This window comes from Neolamprologus brichardi, chromosome 19 (genome assembly GCF_056152115.1).
Source record: "Neolamprologus brichardi isolate AB-2024 chromosome 19, ASM5615211v1, whole genome shotgun sequence".
Classification (NCBI taxonomy): domain Eukaryota; kingdom Metazoa; phylum Chordata; class Actinopteri; order Cichliformes; family Cichlidae; genus Neolamprologus; species Neolamprologus brichardi.
The window spans coordinates 889535-907010 of NC_142122.1; the positions used below are offsets into that span (position 1 = coordinate 889535).

Genomic DNA, 17476 nt, shown 5'->3' on the forward strand with positions numbered 1-17476 from the left:
CTATCAAGCTGGTGGGTGACAGACGTCTCCGAAAACACTTTTGCAAATATGCGATGTCTTGATAAACCAAGCAGATATTTGTAAGTTACACAGCTACTTTATCGCCTTAAAATATGTTAAAAGTTTATTTTGTAGCCCAGAAAGAATAATAAGAGTAATTTTAAAACTCAGTAGCGGCCGCCATTGTTGGCAGCTGAAATTTGGCTGGGCCGCGCTATGAATTCTGGGATATGGTGGGCCACGAAGGACACACCCGACCCATCCTTCAAATTCGGGGAAATGAAGGACGCATTTGTTGGCCGCATTTGAAGGAGTCGACGAATTGGGACAGCCTTCGTCGCCTGGCTGTGACGTAATCGGCCTCCGGAGGATGCAGCCGACGTTTTGGGACACAGCTATTGCTAACAGATGCACAGCATGCTAACGCTAAGTAGCTAACTAGCTAAGAGCCCAGAGTGACGTCAAAGCTGAGCGTACGCAGACTCCAGCCCCGCAGCCAGAGCGTGCACGTCAACAGGTAACAGACTGCTGCAGCAGAATCACCATGACGACGCCTTCAAAGTGTCTTTGTGTTGGTTTCATCTTTTCTTTGTGTTCACACCTAAATGCTAAGAGAAGGATCACCTGTGTCCTCGTTAGGGTGGGGATGTGTGCGTGTGTGGGGCTGTAGCCTTAGCTTATATCGTTCAGTGGTGATTATTACAATAAGTTTCAGGACATTTTACCGAGAAAATAATGTAACGAGTAATGTAACGAATGACTTTGTCCAGCTAGCAATTAAGTAACACGAAAGTAAGATGTAACACATTTAGTGATGGAAAATGTGTAATACTGTGTATTACCCATCACATATTTACTGAGCTGAAATATAAGGTGCAACAGACATTCTTACAGGATATCATATGTTTTATATTGAATTGTAAAAGTGTAAATGTGCAGTGTTTGTGTGGATTTTACTTTATGGTAAAGATGAAAAAATCCCCTCTAAGCTGAGGGGACTTCCTGCTGAATCAGGTGACACACCTCCGTGGATTTGTCTCGGTGAGCAGCACACGTCACCTCACAGGTATGAATCTGATTTCAGTTTGAGGAAATATTGATTAGCAGATTTTTGTCTATGACTGTGGGTAATGAGGGGAGGTGTGATTGTAAAGCCCTGTGCTGGTTTAACAATGAGGAGCCGAATCTAGTCTTACGAACACAGCAATACACACTGTGTGTGTGTGTGTGTTTATCCCCTGAAGCTACTGCTGTGTGTGTGTGTGTGTGTGTTTATCCCCTGAAGCTACTGCTGTGTGTGTGTGTGTGTGTGTGTGTGTGTGTGTGTGTGTGTGCGCGCGCGCAGGTAAAGAGGCTCCCTGTGGGTTTGTGTGTGCTCTGGTCTTTCATGTCTGGCACATTTGTCATCCTGTTCCAAAGACCCGAGTATCACACACACACACACACACACACACACACACACACACACACACACACACACTCTGTACTGTACATAAGTAGGCTGAAGCTTGTTATTCCTCCTCTTTCTTACTCCCAGTACACCACCAATACAACCTCTCCTCCCTACATTTCTCTCTCGGCTCATTCTTTTCTTCTTCCTCCTCCTCTTCGCCTCCCCCCCAACCCCACCCGCTCCTCTCCCTCGGTCCCAGCGAACAACAAGCCTTCACCTTCTCCCACGCTATCATCTCAAGTCCCCAAACACACAGATTGTCTTCCTCCCCCTCCTTTGGCTGCCTGGCGCTCACTTGCTTCCACTCTGCAGCAGCTGCACCTCTAACCTCAGCAGCCTCCCTCCATCCCTGCTGCAGCGCCGGGGTTCCCTTCATTTTCTTTCACTCGGGAAGTTTTTTTCTTTAAAATTTACAGATGTATATGCGCTGCAGTCGGCGAATAAGTGATTTTAAAAAATGGCCTCTAAATAGTTCAAGCGCTTTTCATTGCAGGTGAGGAGATGAATTTAAGACGGTATTTATGTTAAGTAGACTCTTCTTCAGTGGTTTCTACGTCTGAGAAGAAAACCTTGAACTTGAAAAATGATTTGCAACATGATGAGTGTGATTATTAACCTTCACTTCTGCTTTTCAAGGCATTTCTGCTGAGCCTCGTATTAAATTCATCCTCAGCTGACAGAAAATCAGCCGCATAGCTGAAGCTCCAGCAGTGAGTCAGGACTCACCTGTTTGAATGCATTTTTAGGGGTGTGGCCTGTTTGATTGGCAGGTGCATGGTGGCACAGGCAGCTGTAGCTGTTAGCTGTCTGGCCGGGAGGTTATCGAACTAGAAGGCTGACCTCCAGTTTTGGTGCACAGTGAAATTCTGTGATTTTGATTGGATGTCATTGAACATCATTGTGCGATGCTTCCTGACAGCCCATGAATGAAGCCGATGTGGTTGGACTGAAGGACTGAGGAGCACTCGGTAAGTGTTATGCAGGGATGCAGAAGTGGTGAGGATGATGTTCTTAGATTTACTTGGTTAGGTTTGTGCACTGAAAGGCTCAGTCTAAGGGTGCTGCTACAAACTAGCATGTGGCTGCTTTACTGCTCTAAAAGACACTTGGTGAGGTTTCACCAGCAGTTGTGGTTTGAGTCCAAATCGCTCTCCACACTGATGAATGACGCTCGTCTGGCGTGTGGACGTGTGACGAGCTGGGAGCTGAAACCGTGCTGTCGCATGTCTTTAAACAAAACCTTGTCATAATAACTCTCATTTGTGACAATATTAGATATGATGAGGTGCAGAAAAGTCAACCTGGGAGCCAGAGTGTTCCCGCGAGAGCTCATTAAAGTGACAGTCAGCGAGCATCAGTTATGCTGATGTCCAGTGACAAAGAGATTTATGAAAGTAAAGACACAAACATGAATTACTCAGGGTGCACATTTTCCCCATGAACCTTTGCTCTGAGGCATTACGGTCTGAATTAAATCAAAGTGACGAGGGAATGAGCTCTGAGAGCGACGAGAGCGGCTCATTAAACAGCTGAAAACAAACACGCTCTGATTTGGTGGATTTTACAGTTTGTGTACCTGCAGTGCTTCTTTGCACGAGCAAATGTTAGCAGTGGACTGTGGACGTCCCAGCTGTTGGACACACATCTGTCCTGTGTCTGTCAGCTTTGGACAGAAAGTCTCTGTCCTTCCAGTGAAGCACGTCACTTCATTATTAGACTCCCAATAATAAATGTGAGCTGTGGTTGGTTTGGGCCGTCAGAGGCACTCAAACAGAAAGCGCTCACCTATTGGTTAATGAGCTGTCAATCACAGGTCAGGAACCAATGAGTCTGAGCCTTGGCATGGCCAAACTTCACGTTTTATTCAGCATGAGCTGAAACAAGAGGCCGAGCTCATACAGTCATCGGGTCTGTGTCCTCCTCACACGCGTCCACAGACATCGCCCCCTGGTGTTCGTGGGAAGGATTGCTGGTTTAGGCGTCTGTCTTCAATCCATATTTATGACATCATACAGTCTGTTTCATCAGTGCATATGAAACCGTTAGCAACAAGCAGGTTTAGGCTAACATCAGGATACACATGGAGTTGTTAATGCGGGGCCTTCAGGGCAGCCGTTTGTATCATCGTCTCTAATGTGATGAAGTTGAACAGAAGTCAGTCGTTTGTGTTCAGTGTGCGCTTTGTTTGGTGTCTCAGTCGGTCTGGCGTGGATGGCCTTCAGGTGTTGTCCGACTTCCTGTTTCACGGCAGGAGATAAATCCCACTGTGGTCCCGTCTCAGTGCTCGAGGGTCACCTGAAGTCTGAAACATACTCAGGCTCTGATTGTGGCGCCGGCGCTGTTCTCTCCGCCTGTGACACATTCTGAAGTGTTCACGTCGTTAATTATGAGTTTCAGTCGTTTTCATGCAAAAAGAGTCAAAAAATAAAATAAAGTTGAACTTTTTGTAAGAACAGTTTCAGCTGTTTGTGCCGATGTTTCCTGAGAGCCGGACCTGAATGATAATTGACACTGAAATGAGTTTAACATGATTACAAATATTTTATATGAAACAGTCACTAAAAATGTATGTAGAATATATTTACATGTAATTTAAACTGATTTGAAGATTTTGAAAATGTTCTTTATTCAATTTTATTTACACAGCGCCAAATCACAACAACAGTCGCCTCAAGGTGATTTATACTGTAAGGTCGACCCGACATTGATACACACAGAGAAACACCCAACAGTCATATGACCCCCTATGAGCAGCACTTTGGTGACAGTGGGGAGGAAAAACTCCCTTTTAACAGGAAGAAACCTCCAGCAGAACCAGGCTCAGGGAGGGGCGGGGCCATCTGCTGTGATTGGTTGGGGAGAGAGAAGGAAAACAGGATACCCGTCTTCCTGTACCTGTCTGATTCATGATGTCATCACAGTCAGGCTGGCTCTCCATCTTTATTACCTCACACTGAATCTGAACCAACATCTGGTTTGCAGATGTTTAAGATTCAAAGATCCCGTGAAGAATCACGGCTAATCTGTCACTGACCCCGCAGCTGAGTTATCCCTCGTTATGGAATAATTACCAACAAATTACAATCCAGTCAAAGCCTAAAAGAGAGACGTATCCGTCACTGCTTCCTGTTTCCATCTTTATGGAGGGACGTTCTGGGCGAGACTCGCCGTCTTGCCTCCGGTTCAGCGGATTTCTTGTTTGAGCAAAGCGATCCTCGGTGCCGAGGCTCCGTGAGCAGCAGATTCACGGCAGGATTCAAACATCACAGCGCAGCGATGCTGGGCTGCCGGGTCAGCGCCTCGGTCTGCCTGATTGCTGGAGTAATTGTGCCTGATTGGCATTAGCATAGGTAATATGGAGCACCCCGGGGGCAGCGGCGGTCCCAGCCCCCCTGAGTACTTACGGTGCCTGCTGCGCTGCTGCAGGCAGAGAGCTTGTTGGTTGAGTAAAATGCTGCTGGATGCTTCTGATGTGTTTACTGTTGGAGCTTCATATATGCTCTGAATATTTATGTGCAAACACGAATGTATTTGGAAACGTTATTGCTCGTGTGCAGCGTCTGCGAGGCCCGATGCAGCCGCCCCAGCGGGCCGAGCGAATGAATTAGCACCTCTTGTCCAGTAAGAAACGAAGCTAATTTATACTCTAATTATGACGACGTCTCAGGGATCAAATTAACATTGTGTGTGTTTGCATATCTGTGTAAATATGGAAATCAGTGTGTTGTTATTCCCACACATGACTGTCACCCCGGTTATTGTGCACTCCACACGGCTGCAGCTCGCCCGCTTCCACGCTCATTCATCTTCTTCTCCTCTCTTAATTCTGCTGCTCAGCCAGCCTCGGAGCCTGTGATGGGTGGAGGAGGAGGAGGAGGAGGAAGAGGAGGATTAATTAACGGCAAGCCAGCGATGAGGCAGAGACTTCCTTTAAGTTTGCTTCCTGTTTGTGTCTCCAGTCAGACGAGCAGTGAACCACGAGTGGAGCTCATTCCAGCGTTTTTAGGGCACAAACGTGTATCTGTGCTCCCCCTCCCCTCCTCCTCTTCCTCCCCCTCCCCCTCCCTTCATGTGTGCCCGTGCAGGGCCCGTGGGAAGCTCTCGCTCTGGGAGCAGACCGTCTGCAGCCCTGAATAAATGTATGTGGGGGGCAGAGAGAGTGTTGGAGGACATACATGCAGAGAGACGAGCTTTCAGCTTCCTTCAGTGGTCCCCGCATCTCCTCCGAGCTTCCTCACACACACACACACACACACACACGCACACACACACACACACACGCACACACGCACACACACACGCACACACACACACACACACACACACACACACACGCACACACGCACACACACACACACACACACACACGCACACACGCACACACACACGCACACACACACACACACACACGCACACACACACACACACACGCACACACACACACACACACACACACACACACACGCACACACGCACACACACACGCACACACACACACACACACGCACACACACACACACACACACACACGCACACACACACACGCACACACGCACACACACACGCACACACACACACACACACAGACACACACACACACACACACGCACACACACACACACACACGCACACACGCACACACACACACACACACACACACACGCACACACGCACACACACACGCACACACACACACACACACACACACACACACACACACACACGCACACACGCACACACGCACACACACACGCACACACACACACACACACACTCCTTCAGGGTACACCAGCCGCTCTGGAAGTCCTCTCTCTCCTTTGTTGTTTTTCTGTTGGTCGGTCTCAGCGACGGCGGAGCGGCGTGCGCCTCTATCGCCGCTTCTGTGTGTGTGTGTGAGTCTGCGAGGCGGCGTGTGAAGGATACCACTAGCAGCGCCCGGGTAAGTCAGCCTCTTCCTTCCATGGTTTTTTTGAGCGTTTCTCTCCATTTCGCCTGGGATCCTCGCCTCTCTCCCTCTCCTCTCCCTCTCCCGCCCTCCCTCTCTCTCTCTTATTGCTCTGCTCGCTCTCTCTCTCCCTCAGTGTCTCTCTCGGTCTGCGTTACGCCGTCTCCTCCCGACCGCGCTCTTGCCATACCTGCTTCTCTCTCTCTCTCTCCTCATTGGTGTGTCCTGATTCCTTTTTTCCATCAGGCTCTGGGCCCCATTGGTCGTCTGCCTTCCAACCATTATCTCCACTCCTCCACCCCTCTGTCATCCTTTCTCGCTCTCCGCGCTCTCTCCACCTCCTTCCCTCATTGCCGGTCACATCTCTCAAGTCGTAAAAATGATTTGCATGCAGGAGGAGAGCGCAACTTTGCAGTGAGAGAAATAAAGGAGAGGCTGAAGCCGGGAGAGCAGGAGGAAAAGTTTACTGAGAAGACTGCAGCTGGAAGGTAACTCCTGCCCGTTAACGGCTTCTCGTGTTTCTGCCCGTAGACGTGACGGTGCGATGTCGATCGGCTGCCCGGCACAGTGAGCGTTTCGGCTGAATCAGAGCCTCGCGGTCGCTCCGGTGTCGTATCGTCGGGCTTTGTTTCTGTCATGTTGCTGCAGTCGGCTGTTGTTGCGTCAGGTATCGTGAAGAAACTTGCATGCTTCACAAGTTTGTTGTGGAAGTTTGGTGCTGAGTGCTGCTCTGCACGCTCGCGCTGTGTTTGCTGGAAACGTGTCTCATCTTTATGCTGCTGAATGCTGGATTATTGCAAGATTTCCTCCATGTTTCTGTTCTCGAGCGCTTTGATTCGCACGCACATGTGCTGTCACTCTGACGTCTTCATGGACGAGGCTGAGCGAGGCGATCTGAAGTTCAGCTCAAACTTCCAGCACATGCTGTCCCTTCGCTCTGCTCGTCCTCCTGATGCAGATGTTGATGTGTGTCTGCACACACTCACACAGATGCACTGCAACACGTTTCATTCTGTCATGACAAACAAAGCTCTGCTGCTTCCACGGTGAGTGTTTGTGAGCGCAGGATGGAGGCGTCGCTCGGACACATCTGGAGAGGAGTCCAGACCGAGTCGTCTGACACGTCGGTGTTTTCAAAGTGAAAGTGTGTGCAGGCAGGGATTCATTTATCGGCCGGTGTCAGTAGTTCAGCAGGTTTATCCTTTGTGTTCCTCAAATCTGAGATTGAGTTGAGTTAATCTGTGATTCAGAGGTAAAGTGATGCCAACCTGAGAGACTCTAAATAAGTTCAGTGAAGATTTCTTTCTTTGTTTTTTTGTTTTCTGCACAAAATGGAATAAAAACTTAATAAATCCCCTAAAAAGCCCGGAGCAGTCTCAGTCCTGACTTTAGTGTGAAGTCATCTCAAACCTGTGAAACTACAGTTACAGTAAGAATCTCTGAGCCGAGCCGCTCGGCGAGCTGAGGTGAAGCCGTGTTCTCCGGGATGTTCCTGAAACGGCGGCAGGAAGGAGACGGCGTGCTTGTTAGAGAGAGAGCGCGTGGCTGATGCGCTTTGCAGAGCGAGCCGAGGACAGCGAGACAGCTGAATGTGATTAAATTATAGAGGGAAAGCACGCTACCTGGTCTGACTGAGACCAACACTGCGGGAACCCCCTCCTCCCCCCTCCCATCTCCTCCTCTGTGTGGTGTGAAAGTGAAAGAAGCCGGGGAGGCTCGTCAGAGAGGAAGTCAGGTGTTGATGCTGAACGTGGACTCAGTGTAACGAGTCACGGCGTCGGCGAGGACATGGGTGGGGGTCTTTACTGCTCGGCAGCCTAATGAACGAGCAGGAAAAAGCCTCCCGGGGATCCCCTTCATGCAGCCGCCAGGGTGGGGGTGTGGGGGCAGCTGCGTGCTAATATTAGCTTCCATGTTGAATGGCTGGATCCCACACGAACATGCAGGCTTAGCAGAACTGCGGCGCGCGGTAACACAGAGCATGACTGTGTGGTCGCACGCTGACGTGCATTTAGAGACACGAGCGAGGACGCGCTCGACTCGCCCTCCTTAGGCGTTTGCAAAATACTAAAAAATTTAAAAACCCGTTTCTTTCAGCGTGTTATACCACCTCTCCCCACTAGGAGGCGGCGCCTCTTTCGAGGGGAGTGAGGCAGGAATTAAAGCCACAAAACCTCTAGTACAATCAGAGCTCTGCTCACTTCCTGTTCCACAGGGGGCGCTCTCGAGCTCACTGTGTGGACGTTGTTGACAGGAGAGCTCGAGACAGTAGAAAAGATTCTATTTGCAGGTTTCTATTGTAGTGAAAAAACCATTCGTATTCACTCCAGCTCACTGACGGCGATGTCAGAGCGCCCCCTGTGGACAGTCAACCCGCAATCAGAGCCGCTCGTTAAAGGGAGGGTGAAAACCCGATTATTGGCGAGCGCGATCGATGGATTCAAGAGAAACGCGCTCTGTGGTTGAAGGTTCACGTCGGGTGGTTTTTTAATTTGTCGGTTCATCTGTGACGCGCATGTTTCTGCAGGCGTGTGAGGCGTGTCCTACTGAGATAAATAACGTTTTTCTCATACAGGAAGCAGAAAAATGAAACCGTGACACGTTAGCGACGCAGATAATCTCTGTTATCATCTCGCGCTGTTTCTACGCTCAAACGAAATCGCAGAATAAACAAAGTGAGAGTTTGATGAACGACTCACAATGAGGCAGCGTTTCTGTGTTTGATGCTTTTATTGTTTCATATCATAAAACGACGTAAAGTGTATTTAAAGGCAGAGATGCATGTGCAATGTGCCGTTGCAGAGATGGATCAGCGGCGTAGGCCAGCTGACGGCTGCGGGAATGTGAAACGCTCCGAACGAGGCGACTGCAGCACGAGCTGCCGCTGCTGTGAGCGAGAGCGGGGAAACGGCGTCCGAAATTAAAAATGAAGTTTGGAAAAACGATTCTCGATGATTCTCGTCTGTGAATCGTTTCTGGGAGACGCAGTTTCACGTCGTCTGCAGCACGTCTGTTCCTTTAACATGAACCTGATTATGCAACACATGCTGAAGATTCCTGTAGAAGAAAATAATCAGTGTGACGGCACAGCGTCAGCGTTCCACTCACTGTGGACCCGTGGACTCCCACACACACTCCTGTTTATAAAGTTAACAGTTAAAATATCTGTTTTTTTATTCAGCTTACCGTGAAAAACAAAACAGCTGATTTATTTCTTATTCAAATGTCGAATTGATCATTTCCTTCATCCTGAAGCTGATCGGGATCATCATCATCATCATCATTAGTATTGTTGTTACAGGTGTTTGAGGTGCTGTAGTAGCTGCGTATCGGCGTCCTTTGTTCTCACCTCACGCTCTGTTTGTTTCTTCATAATTGAAATTTTTATGTGCAAACGATGAAATTGTGGAACGTCTGCGTCCACACTCGGCAAAATCTGGGAGTGGAAACGATGATGTCGGCCGTGCATGTGTGTGAGTTTACTGATGAAAGAGCGTGTGGATCAGGTGACCCTGGTCTGCACCGCCGGCGCTCTCGTTCCTCGGGATGAGTCGCAGGTTCGGCAGCGGCCGATCTCGGCTCAAACCTTTAATCACGATGTGGATTTTCGTTCGGATCGTTCCGAGCTCGCTGCGCGTGTCTTTGTGGGAATCAATGCGGTCTTCCAATCAGTCTCCGTGACGGGCTCGGGCAGAGGGGAGATTGATCGATTCGAGCCGACACGTCGTCGATGCCGACATCTACTCGGTGTAGGATGTGGCCGCTCGCGCGTCCTTCGCACGCGCACTCCTGCGGCGGCTGATTAATTATGCCGCTCATCAGTCGGAGCTGGATTCACGAGTTGCAGCAGATACTGTAAAACATCAGCAGCGTTTCCAGGCTGCTGTATTCAACGTGATGGTGACGGGACGAGGTGACACGAGCCAACAATTCATATCGAAGGTTATTATGATCACAAAGTCGCTGCTCCAACACCTCCCTCCTCTGCCCCGTCGTTTACATGCAAATCTAACTGTGTGCAAAACATCTACAGTTATACAGGAAAGAGTGAATGAAACAAGGAGACATGCAGAGAAGTAAACAGGAAGAACACCGAGGGAAAGAGGAAGTACACAGGAAGGTTACAGAAGACTGAAAGAGAAGGAAGTAACACAGAAAGTGAGGAAAAAAGGATATATCAAGGAAGCGAAGAAAGGAAGCATGCAGGGAGCAATGATATAAAGGGGAGGAGAAAGGAAGGAAAGAAGGAAGAATGCTGTAGAGCAGGAAGGAGGTACGGCTTACAGGAAGGAAATGGGAAGGAAAAGCATACAAGATGGAAGAAAGCTTATAAGAAGTAAGGTAGGAAAGAAGGAAGTATACAGGAAGTTAGGAAGAAAGGACACATAAACAAAGAAAATGGGGGGTAGGGAAGGATACTGGACAGGAAGTAAGGAGGCGTAAAGGAAACGGGAAGAAGGCATGTTTTGGTAAAGGAGGAAATGAGGAAATGGGAGGTTTTGGATGTGTAATTAGAATATCAGCACTCGTGTAACTGTTAGCTGTCGTGTCAGGACTGAAGTCCGACAGCAAAAGGTTAAACCGCTTGTTAGTGGATAAAAAATCGTATTACACGTGGCGGTTACCACCTGGATGTGGTCGTCCGTCCCCCCGTGTGAAAAAGGTCCACAGAAAACAGAGTGCAGGGAGTTTCAGTGTGGGTATCCCTGCAGAGACACACACACACCTTCGTGCCGTTCCTCGGGGAAAACGCGATCTATCTCCTGGCGGGCAGGCCAATTAAAAACCAATCAGGCTGCTTGGAGTGCGCTGGTAATGGGAACGCCGAGGCAGTGAAGGAAGTGCGGCTGATTAATGGACATTTTCACCTTGTGGCATAACAGCCTGCCACAGGCATCCATCACCTCGGGGGACGACGCCGGCCCCACACCTACCCCGACCGGCTGACGTGCTGTAAGAGATGTGCGAGCGTGCGACGGCGTGCCTGATGAGGCTGCGGGAGCGCCGCGTTAACCTGCCTGATCAGCAGGCCGCGGCGGCGGCGTCACGGTTACAGCTGCTTGTTCCCGTGTTCACACATCAGCGGACGCGCTGCGTGTGTTAAACGTGCATTTCTCACGTCTAAGTTATAATAACGTGAGTCGAACGCGAGCGCGATGAACAGCTGGAGTCACCTCCAGTGTTGTTGTTGCTCCGGCGGGTCAGAACCGGACTTTCCCACAGGCTGCAGACACGCTAACGGGGGGTCGGATGCTCTTACCCAGCGCAAACACCGTGTTTGTGCCGTTGCACGGCGGCGAGCATTCAAAAGGAAAGAATTAAACGGCGTGAGCCGAGCTGGTTCCATTTCAGGAGCCGCTGTGACCTACTTCACACAGCCCGGCAGCGAGCTGTAAATAAGGATTTTCATAACCTGCTTTGGCCTTTTCCCATTAGAGCCACGACGGTGCCTTGAAGAATATTACAAAGAGGTGAGGAGCAGCTGTTTAGAGCGCCGCTATGATATCATCAAAGCGCTGACCTCCAGACTGCTAGAGTCTTTGTCATGCAATTACAATTAGCTTTAGCACCACGTTTAGCGTCAGCGATAGGACGGGACGGCGGGCGGGGGGAGTAATTGAATCTCTGTGTGCCGCAGTTCAAAGTTGATGCCACTCGGTTTGTGTGTCTATCTGCCCGTTTTACCCGCCTCGCCGTGGAAACGCATTTATTTCAGCTCCGGCTTAGTTTGCAGATCTTTTCCAGGCGAATCAGCGGCCACGCTGGCACCTGTTGACATTTCGTTTCTCTCTAAACAATGAAACGATGAATCATTAAAGGAAATGTTTCAATCACAGCAACACCCGCCTCCTCGCTAATGACGCTGCTGCCAGAGCGTCATTACCGAAAAGTCAAGCAAGACGCCAGAGTCTTCGGGTCAGAGCGGTTACATCACTGCTGCGAGGGAGGCCGCATGGGGAGGGTGGAAGGAACCAAGGAAGGAAGGAGACCAAAAGCACACAAACCAGAACAGAAGGAAGGAAGTGTACATGAAGGCAGGAAGTCAGGATGTTACACAGGAACGAGACATATAGGAAGGAAACAAGGAAATAGGAATTATGAAGGAAGAACATATACAAAGAAGGAGAGATAAGCTTAAGGAAAGGAAAGAAGAAAGCATACATAAATAAAGAACGAAGGGAAGGAAGGATGTATGATACAATAACAAAGGAAGGAAATATGGATATTGAAGGACATTAAGGAAAAAGGATATACGGAGGAAGGATTAAAGTATACAAACAAAGAAAATGAATGGATACAGGAAGGAAGGAATTAAGGAAACATAGAGAAAAATCTAGAAAAAAGAAGGAAATGAGGAAGGCAGAAAAGAAGGAAGGAAGGATGTACAGAGAAAGGACATATAGAAGTAAAAGGAGGCAGGAATTGAAAAAAGGAAGAAAGGAAGGAGGAGAAGCTAAAAAAGGAAGTGTCAGGGCAGTCCATGGGAACGTGGCGAGATATTGGAAAATGATTACCAAACAGGCATCCATTATTCAGCAGGGCAATCAGGGAGGGCACGCGCTCCTTATTTATGCCAGCGCTGTAAATCAGATTTGTCGGTTTTGATCACTCTAAAATCTCCCAGTCACACGCGGGCAATATTGGGTGAATATTACACTGTCTAATGGGTAATTGATGACGGCATGTGACACCGGTCGAGACGAATGGACGGCCTGCAGGAGCGAGGAGGAGGAGGAGGAGGAGGTGTCGGGAGACGAGCTGATTGCTCCGAGTAGCTTTGCAGGAATAATTCGGGCTCACGCGCCGCTGTGCTCCTGCTTCCTCCTTTTTTAAGTGTTAATGTAATCAGCACGTGTGCAACTACAGACCAATAACCAATCAGCATCCAGCGCAGGTCACAGACAGCCCGCCTTCATCATCCTCACTTTGTTTTCTACATTTGAGGCACGATGTTGTCTTAACTGAGGATAAGTGATCTGTGGAGGCAGGCGAAGGAAAGGAAATACATCTGTGACTGATTAAGGAAGGAAGGAAGTGAAGAGGGAAGCATCAGGGGGAAAAGGAAGAAAGGATACATTAAGGAAGGAAGGATGTTTACAGAAAGGAAGGAAGTATAGAGAAACTGGGAAGGAAGCATGCAAAAGAAAGTAAAGAAGTAAACAGACAGGGAAATGGAAGGATACAGCATAGGAAGGATAGATACAGGGAGGAAAGAAGGAAATATAAAAGGACATAAGCAAGGAAGCTTTCAGGTAGGAAGGAATTGTGGAAGGAGGGAAGCAAGGCAGGAAGTGTGGAAGAAGAAAGGAAATATACAGGAAGTAAAGGAGATCCTGGAAGAAAGGAAATCACAGAGCAAAGAAATACACAAAGAAAGAAGAGAAGCTTGTAGGAAGGAAGAACAAAAGTCTGCAAGGAAGGAAGGTATTAAGGATTCGGGAGAAAGGAAGCATGTATGCATAATGTTAGGAAGAATAGAAGGATGGACAGCAGAAGACATACAAGATGAAGGAAGGACAGAAAGAAGGAGGGAAGGAACTAATGATGTGAAGTATACAGAGAGGAAGGAGGAAAGGAAGGAAGAAGTATGCATTAAGGGAAGGAAGGAATTAAATATGCAGGAAGGAGGAAGGGAGGATGGATGCATGAAAGAGGAAGGAGAGAAGGAAGCATGAAGGAAGCATGATGCTATTTTGTTGCACAGATAAATGTTTAGTGTGTGTGTGTGTGTGTGTGTATGCAAATGTATTTGTGATTGATTCGTGCGTGCTGATGCCCCGGTGCTGCAGCACGGCGGCGGGCGGACATGATGTGCTCTGAGTGGCGCGTCTCTGCGAGGGTGGCCTGACCTCTGCCTTCAGCTCCGCTTCACAGGAGCAGCAGCAAATGAGAGGTGTCATGGCGTGACAGCGCCGCGGCCCTCTTTAGGACTGACGGCCCGTCTGACGCGCACAAGCGCTCGCACGAGGACTGAATGTGCAGACCGGTGGCGGGGGAGGGGCACGCGTGCACACACACATGCAAATATGCAACAGTTGGAACATAAACAGACACGGGTGCATAAATATTGACGGTGTGGCGTAGTCTGGGCAACACGGCGCAGATCAATAGCTGTGTTTCGTGAACATGCAGCTTTTGTTTGGGGAAACAATGATTTGGCTTCAGTTGTGACCACTTAGCGCTCACGCCTCGCTCCGAAAATCAAACTCCGACGCAGACGGGATTGTGTCAGGCAAACAAACAGAGCTCCGAACTCGTCGGGCTAATCTGGGTTTGTGTCGCGCCTTTGAGCTGAATCAATCGCCTCGTTTGGAGTCCTGAAATTGTGTTTTTGTTGCTGGTTTTTGTGACGTGTTGCTCGGTTATCAATATATGAATCACACAGAGCAATCTCAGGACCGAGACATCGGGGTAAGAACAGTTCGTCTGCCTCTGCTGCTGTAACTAAACTCACATGTGTTATGTTTAATTTCACTGTTTCAGGAGAATAAGAGAAAAGATCAGAATAAGCCTCAACTGAAACCTGCAGTTCCTCTAATGTCCAGCAGGGCGTCAGTCCCCGTGTTACAATAAACACGTTAACAGCCTGATACAGAAAATGGTGGCTATATATCATTTCCCCTTTCATAACAGCTGTTTACACTGAATTAAGGCTTAAAGTTTACGTTATTAGGGGCGTGGCCTCTTTGACAGGTGCAGACACAGGCGGTTGTAGCTGCTAGCTGTTTGCTAGCTTCCCCTGAGCTGGACCTCTGGGACGTGTTTGTGCCTTTGGAGCATTTTTAATGACATCATCTGACCGATACCATGGCTGCTGTGAGGTTCCTGTACTAACAAACCGCCCAAGAAGGCGGAGCTCCAGTTTGCTGAGTGAGATTTGAGGATTTTAATTGGATGTTATTGAGCACTAATTAGCAGGTACCTGCGTCTGTCTTTCAAACTACAAGCCGGGAGTCGAACTCTGAATGTCCCCATAAAACAAAGTGTCCGTGACACACACGCTCACTACGATATAATATTTCGTAAAAGTGATTTTATGACTTTTACGAAATATTATACGAAATTTGTAGTGGTGAACGATGTCGTCAGTTGGAGTCTGTGGCATCTGTGGGCACGACACGCCTTGTTGCCAAAATCAGGTGGTCAAAGGCAGCGGTCCCCAACCCCCGGGCCTCGGACTGGTACCGGGCCGCGAGAGTTGAGGCTCGGGTGTGAAATGTATAGTTTTCAGGGTTTTTATCGGTTTTCAGCGTTATTTTGTTATCGTTTTTATCGTTTACTCGGTTTTCCTGGGTCTTTTCACGTGTGTTATGAATAAATTTTATTTTTTTCGGTACCGTTGTATTTATCCGCGACACCTTAAAGGCCGGTCCGTGAAAATATTGTCGGGCATAAACCGGTCCGTGGCGAAAAAAGGTTGGAGACAGCTGGTCAAAGGGGTTTGCGGTAGTGTCTGCCATCTTTTATATACAGGCTGTGAGCGTGTTAGCAGACGAGGTGCTGCTCAAACTAAACTAGGGCATATCCACCTGCCACCTGCAGGCCTCCCCAGACACAACCCCCTGAAACCGCTGACGAGGCACCGCTGGGCCTTCCTCCTGACGCACACACACACACAGACACACACAGACACACACAGAGTTCCTCCTCATGTCCTTCCTCTGCTCCTTCTGTCATTCCCTTTATCTCTCCCTCTCCCGTCTCTCCTCTCCTCTGGCTGCTCTGCATCTCTGCTCATTGTTATCGGTCTCTGTAACAGGATTTTCTCCGTCCTGCCGGATGATTAGTTCAAATATAACTGTGAAGGGGTGTGATGGGGGGGTTGGAGGGGCGAGTTTTGCCTTCATTTCTTCATCTCAGTTCAGTGGTTAACGAGGGGGATGGATCACATATTTACTGCTAACAAGGGGGATGCCATCGTTTCTCATTCTCCCTCACCGAGTGCGCCCCACAGTCCCATGCATAATAAATCAGAGCGTGTGTGCCGGCGCCGGCCTCTGCATACAGACAGGAGTCACGGCGTGTAGTGTGTTCTGCTACAAAACGCAGGAGGAACGTGAAGCCGCGGCGCGTTCGGGTCGTCGCCGGGTCTCGGCTAAAACGCTCCCGTTCGCTTTGCCTCTGTCAAGCTCCTGCGTCCCCCCCGCCCTGGATAAATACCGCTAGGCGCATCGCTCCTTTAGTCTTAACCCCTCGCCGCCGCTGCCCCGCTCGTGTAAGTGACCTAATTTTCCTGCTCGGCCCAGCGTTTTCCGATGTGAGCCGTTCCAAAATAGCTTGGCTACAGCAAAGCGTGGCAAACTCATTTCCATCTTGCATAACAGAGACCAAACATCCCCCCACCCTCCCTCCCTCCTTCCTGGGCTCAGTGGCGAGATGGCACACTCTCTCACAGGCTGCATCTCAGCTTCCCACCTCAGTGCACGAGGACGATGGTGATATTATCATTTTCACTTATTCATCCCAGTGTTTGTGCTTTATGTCCTGACTGTAGGCCGATTCGGCCCAGCACATTATTTAGAGACACGGCGCAGGTTTATCCAGGATATGGAGCGCCGTGCTACAAGCATCGGGAGGACATATTTCAGGCACAGCTGATTCTGTGACCCACGCTATGTCCCATCAAAATAACCATTCAGATGCTATTAAAAGCCCTCTGCGCCGCAAACCCGGCGTAATATCACAGCACGGTGGCATTACGGAGCAGTATAACATGCAGCAGGGCCGTATCTCCTCGCTGTCATTGAATCGGCTTTGGATGGAGATAATGAGGAGTGGGGGGGCTGAGAGAGGAATCATTATTTTACCCATGGCTGCGGCGCTTCTTAACAGGGTCTGTAGGGCGCCTTCACAAAGCTAATGTAGAGAAATGGAAACAGATGGAAAGCATGATTATTTGATCTGCCTAGACCGCTCAGAGGCAACAGAGTGGGCTGTATACGTCTGCGTGTGTGTGTGTGTGTGTGTGTGCATGTGTGTGTGTGTGTGTGCGTGTGTGTGTGTGTGTGTGTGCGTGCAGTGACTGACGTGCATTAATGTGCCCGGGTGTGGGTGGCTATTGTTTGCGTGTGTTTTGC

At 49.1% G+C, this 17476-nt stretch overlaps 1 protein-coding gene across 9 annotated transcripts in view; it reads left to right on the forward strand.

Moving 5' to 3' along the window:
* Positions 1-987: 987 nt before the first annotated feature.
* The window catches only part of myt1lb (myelin transcription factor 1-like, b), a 116481-nt gene continuing 99992 nt past the window's right edge, over positions 988-17476 (forward strand). For 4 of the 9 annotated variants that reach the window (XM_087832704.1, XM_087832707.1, XM_087832708.1 and 1 more), the window contains exon 1: positions 6454-6886. The gene's annotated coding sequence lies outside the window, so the exon portion shown is untranslated. Of the gene's footprint in view, positions 1067-6207; positions 6393-6453; positions 6887-10288; positions 10341-17476 lie in introns of those variants that run through there. The other 5 variants (XM_087832697.1, XM_087832699.1, XM_087832698.1 and 2 more) reach the window with 5 other exon arrangements.